We start from the raw sequence: 6,000 nt of genomic DNA on the forward strand, positions 1-6,000 counted from the left end.
AGGAATGGATTTCTCAGGATCAGAAATAAATAATAATGGATCATCTGCATATAATGATAGCTTATGTATATCTGTACCATGATTAATGCCAAAAATGTTCTGTGATTCTCTGATAGCAATTGCCAAGGGTTCTAAAGCAATATCAAATAATAATGGACTAAGAGGACAGCCTTGTCTAGTACCCCAAAATAAACGAAAAAAAGGGAGATCTTTGATTGTTAGTAAGCACCGAGGCTACTGGAGTATGATATATCAGTTTAATCCAGGAAATGAATGTCGGACTAAAATTAAACTTCTCAAGTACAGTAAATAAGAATGGCCATTCAACTCTATCAAATGCTTTCTCCACATCTAATGAAATGACACATTCTGAAGTGCTATGTGAAGGAGTATAAACAATATTCAATAATCTCCTAACATTGAAAAAAGAATAGCGATTTTTAATAAAACCAGTTTGATCTTCCGAAATAATTTGGGGTAATACCTTCTCCAGCCTGGATGCCAGTAACTTGGAAAAGATCTTGGAATCTACATTCAATAAAGATATTGGTCTATAGGACGCACAGTCAGTAGGGTCTTTATCTTTTTTCAATATTAAAGAAATGGAAGCTCTATAAAAAGATTGTGGCAGTTTACCCAATCTAATTGCTTCTTCTAAAACCCTGCATAACCAAGGAGAAAGAGCAGCAGAAAAACATTTTTAAAATTCTACTCTATACCCATCTGAACCTGGTGCTTTCCCAGAATTCATAGAGGAAAACCCCCTTTAATTTCTGCATCCGTAATAGGAGTTTCTAATATTGAAAGATCACCTGATGATAATTTTGGAAAATTCAATTTCCCAAGAAAATCACACATGGTATTATGATCATGAGGGAATTTGGAATGATACAGGGAGGTATAAAAATCTTGAAATGATTTGTTTATTTCATCATGGTTAACTGTCAGATCTCCATTCTGCTGACGAATCTTAGTAATTTGACGTTTAACCAAAACATTCTTCAATTGACTAGCTAACAGTTTACCCAATTTATCCCTATGTATATAAAATCAGATCTGGTTTTCATTAATTGATTTTCAATCCAAGATGTAAGTAATAAACTATGTTCCATTTGAAGTTCAACCCTTTGTTTGTAAAGCTCCTTACTAGGAGTAGTCGAATATTTCTTGTCAATCTCTTTAATTTTATCAACCAATAAAAGAGTTTCATTCTTAATGCATTTTCTCAGACCAACAGAGTAGGAGATAATCTGTCCATGTATATATGCTTTAAAAGTGTCCCAAAGTGTTCTGCAAGAAATATCATCCATGGAATTAAGAAGAAATCGATCTGTTCCTTCATAAATTTAATAAAATCCAGATCTTGCAGGAAGGTAGAATCAAATCACCATTGTCTAGCACTAGAAGCTGTATCCGTAAATTTAATAGAAAGTTTTAATGGAGCATGGTCAGAGATGGCTAAAATATAATAATTACAACCAATTACCAATGGAATAAGACAAGAGTCAATAAAAGAAATCAATTCTCAAGTAGGAATGATAAACGAGAGAAAAATGACAACTCTTTGTCCTTAGAATGCCGCAATCTCCAAATATCAAAAATTCCATTATCAGTCAAAAAAGAGTTAATATAAGTTAATATAATATATTAGGTAAAGTCTGAATAGATATAGATTTGTCCAACAAAGGATTTAAACAACAATTAAAGTCACCACCCATTATTAACTTATAGTCATTTAGATTAGGTAGAGAAGTAAATAAGGACTTAAAAAAATCAGGACAATCCACATTTGAAGCATAAACATTAACCATAGCAACCTTTTTGTTAAAAAGTAAGCCAGTAATTAACAAAAATCTACCATTCGGATCCGAAAAGATATCGTGTTGGACAAATGCAGTAGAGGAGTCAATAAAAATTGAAACTCCCTTTACTTTAGCATTCGAATTCGAATGGTACTGTTGATCCCACCAAAACCTAAAAAAGCGATAATTATCCTCTTTAGTCACATGAGTTTCTTGTACAAAAATAATCTGAGCATTAAGTCTTTGGAATACTTTGAAAATCTTTTTCCATTTAATCGGATGGTTAAGCCATTAGTATTCCAAGAGACAAAATTAATGGTCTGAGCCATATTTCTGAAATCAAACCTTTGGTATATAAAGGGTTAACCAAATTATGAACTTATGCACCCGGAAGATGAACAAAAATAAGGGGCGGACCTGGAAGTGACGACATTGCGGACATTTTAGTAGTTTAAAATCAGCCCAAATGAAGAAACTAAAAAAAAAAAACTGATGTAGAGAACTTAAGATGTAGAAAAAAAATCCACCCCCCACCCAAGAGGAGAAAAGACCTCCCCAGCCAGGAAAAGGCTGGGAAAAAGGAGAAATGAAACTAAATCTACCCCCATATCAGCAGAAGACAACTCTGTATATAAAGGATAATAAAGATCCACCCAAACTCTAAAGAAATAATAATCACTATACAAAAACCAAACTTCTTAATATAATTGGTAATAAAAAAAAAACAAAAAGAATATAATCACTAGTAAATTATAAATTGGGTTAAAACCCAAACAAACCAAAAAACAATTTAAACTGTGATAAGAAATGCATTATAGGAAGAAGACGAGAGAAAAAACAAATAGTGAAATCAAACAAAAAGCCAAAAATATTTTAGAGAAGAAACCGCCATCTTAGTAAAAAAAAAATTTGCCTTCGAAGGATTAATAATAATGACCAAAGATAAAGTACAGTGATTGAAGTAAGTAAAATAAAAAGATTAGTATGTCAAAAAGAAAACTTTAATTAGAGTATAAAATATAGAGTAAACCTACACCAATAGCCAGAAACAAAATCTGGTTTTGGAAACAAAAACCATCTTGCACGATCAAAATCACTCATTTATTAGAGATGAGAATCTGTAGCAGTAGGGAAGTTCTCATTCAAAAAGCTTCTCGCTTCAGATGTAGAAAAGAAAACACGCCGTGGTGCATTCAGAGGTGAGATTCTGAGCTTCACAAGGTATAAGAGCGCAGGTTTTAGATTTTTCTCATAACATTCGGACATCAGAGGTTTAAAAAGAAGCCTTGCCTTCATTACTTCTGAACTAAAATCTTCCACTAATCAAAAATAGAATTCTTGAAATTTGACCATCCCTACACGCCGAGCCACACAAATAAGTTGCTCTTTAAAATGCACATAATGAAATCGGACAATTACAACTGGTAGTTTAGCTGAAGCACTTGGTGATACTCGCATAATTCTGTGAGCGTGATCAAGTAACAGAGGACTGTCTGGGAATACAGAAAGGAACGCATCCTTTAAAAGTTGAGCAAAGTACTTCGAGGGGTCCCCTTGTTCAATACCTTCCGGGAGACCAAGTATGCATAGGTTCTGTCTTCTGGACCGATTCTCAAAGTTGACACTCTTGGCTTTAAGTGCTTCCACCTGTTTAATTGTTGAAAGTAATTTCTGCTCCAGTTTTTCAATTATCAAGTCTTGCTTCTGAGCGTTCTCTTGCAAAGTTGCGATTAGAACTTTCTGCTGGTTAACTACTGAATCCGTCTTATCCATATAATCTTGAAAATTTGTCGTTGTTCTTCAAATTTTTAATTTAAAACCTCTAATAACATTTCATAAGTCAATTCAGTGCGCTTAGGATCGGTCTTTTTCTTCTTCCCGTTACCGTTAGGATCTTTCCCAGGTTCTCGCCCTTTAGATCCAAGAGCCATTTCTGTATTAATTTCTTCAAAAACTCACAATAAACTCTTAAAGATAAATCCAAAAAAGTAGCAAGAATCTTTGGTGTAGGTAAAAGTAAGTTAAATAAGGGTGATCATTGGTTAAAAAAAGTAAAGCTTATGGAGCGAATCTGAAACAGTGCTCACTCCATGAGCGTCTCCTGCTGACCCAGTAGTTTCTGTATCACTGACCAGACACAAAGTGTTCTAAAGTCTCCCCACCACTGACTTGAGATACATTGATTGTACTTTATCAATCACTGTTCCGAGACAAACTGGTCTCTGACCTCTGACATGCTGAAATGTAGTTTCCCTATCACTGACCTGGGACCCTCTGGTCTGTAGTTTCCCCATCATTCACCTGAGACATACTGGACTGTAGTTCCCCATCACTGTCCTGAGACTCACAGATCTGTAGTTTCAGCACCAATTACCTGAGACACACTGGTCTGTAGATTCCTCATCAATGACGTGAGATGCACTGGTCCATAGTTTCCCCATCACTGATTTGAGACACGGTACTAGTAGTCTCTCGAGGAAGACAAATGTGTTGCGCAGTCAACGTCTGTGGGCATGCATATGACTTCTGAGGCCAAAGTCCGAAACGCAGATATGGTTGCAGATGGGGCAAGGAGCAGCTCCTGTTGGGGCAGGAGCAGACGCCTTCCTGTGTCTTCCTTGACTCGCCTTGAGGTGCTGCATGTGCCAGTTGGCTTGGAAGTTGTTTGCTGCCTTGGAACATGGATTGTGCCACTTGGACCGATCAGCAGGAATGTGTTCGTGATCGCGGGGTTGGAGTTTGACCCTCTTAAGGTTTGATTTGAGGTTGTCCTTGTACCTCTTCCTTGGGTGACCTTGGGCATGGTTACCCTGCTCCAGTTCTCTGTAGAACAACTGGCGGAACATTCTGGACTCATCCATGTGGATCACATGGCCGGTCCATCTGAGCTGAGCCTTTGAAACCTTGGCTTCAATGCTTGTGGAACTGGCTCGGTCCAGGACTGTCAGGTTGGAGATACGGTCTTGCCAGCGGATTTGCATGATTGATCGCAGAGCGTAATTGTGGAACTGTTCAAGCTGTTTGACATGTCTTCGATACAGTGTCCAGGTTTCACAGCCATATAGAAGTATTGATATAGACAACAGTATTGTAAACCTTCAGTTTAGTGGAGAGGCGAATGTCTTTGTGCTGCAGAACTTTGACTCGGAGCCTTCTGAGTGCCTGGCTTGCTTTCTGGATCCTTGACATGATTTCTTTATCAAGGGCACCGTCGATGGAAATGGTACTCCCCAGGTATTTGAAATTGTCAGCGTTCCATAGCTGTATGTCATCGATGGTGATGCATGGTTGTGGCGGGGCGCTGTTAGGTGCAGGCTGCAGGAGGACCTCTGTTTTACCAAGGCTGATTGTCAAGCCAAACAATTTAGATGCGGCAGAGAGTCTGCTGACCATTGTTTGTAGGTGGTCCTCTTGGTGCGCCATGAGTGCGCAGTCATCTGCAAAGAGTGCTTCTATAAACAGCTTTCAAAGGGTCTTTGTGTCTGCTGCAAGGCAACGTAGGTCAAAGAGTGACCCGTCCAGGTGGTATTTGATATAAATGCCCAGGTTTAGGTCTTTGACGGCATGCATTAGTACTTGAGTGAAGAAAAGGTTGAAAAGTACTGGTGCAAGCACACAGCCCTGCTTAACACCATTGGAGATGTCAAATTTCTCACTAGGTTCGTCAGCTGAGAGATTCTCTGCAGTCATGTTGTCATGGAAGAGGCGTATGCGGTTGATGAACTTTGGAGGGCAGCCAAGTTTCCCGACAATGATCCACAAGACTTCTCTGTTGACAGTATCAAACGCTTTAGTCAGATCAATGAAGACAAAGTACAAGTTCATGTTCTGCTCCAGGCATTTCTCCTGCATTTGTCTAACAGTGAAGATCATATCCACAGTACTGCGTTTAGGCCGAAAGCCGCATTGCGATTCTGGGAGGTTTCCTTCAGACACTGTTGAAATAAATCTGTTGAGGATGATGCGAGCCAGGATTTTGCCGGCGATGGAAAGTAGGGAGATGCCCCAGTAGTTCCCACAGTCTGTGCGCGGGACTTTGTTTTTGTATAGGGTGAGTATTGCAGCATCCCGACGGTCGGGTGGCATTACTTCCTCTTCCCAGATACTGACTAGGACGTCCTGGAATGCTTCGAGTGTCTCCTGGTTGAGGGCTTTCAACCGTTCTGCGGGAATACCATCCTTGCCTGGCGCTTTGCCA

Source organism: Hypanus sabinus, chromosome 1 (genome assembly GCF_030144855.1).
Source record: "Hypanus sabinus isolate sHypSab1 chromosome 1, sHypSab1.hap1, whole genome shotgun sequence".
Lineage (NCBI taxonomy): Eukaryota > Metazoa > Chordata > Chondrichthyes > Myliobatiformes > Dasyatidae > Hypanus > Hypanus sabinus.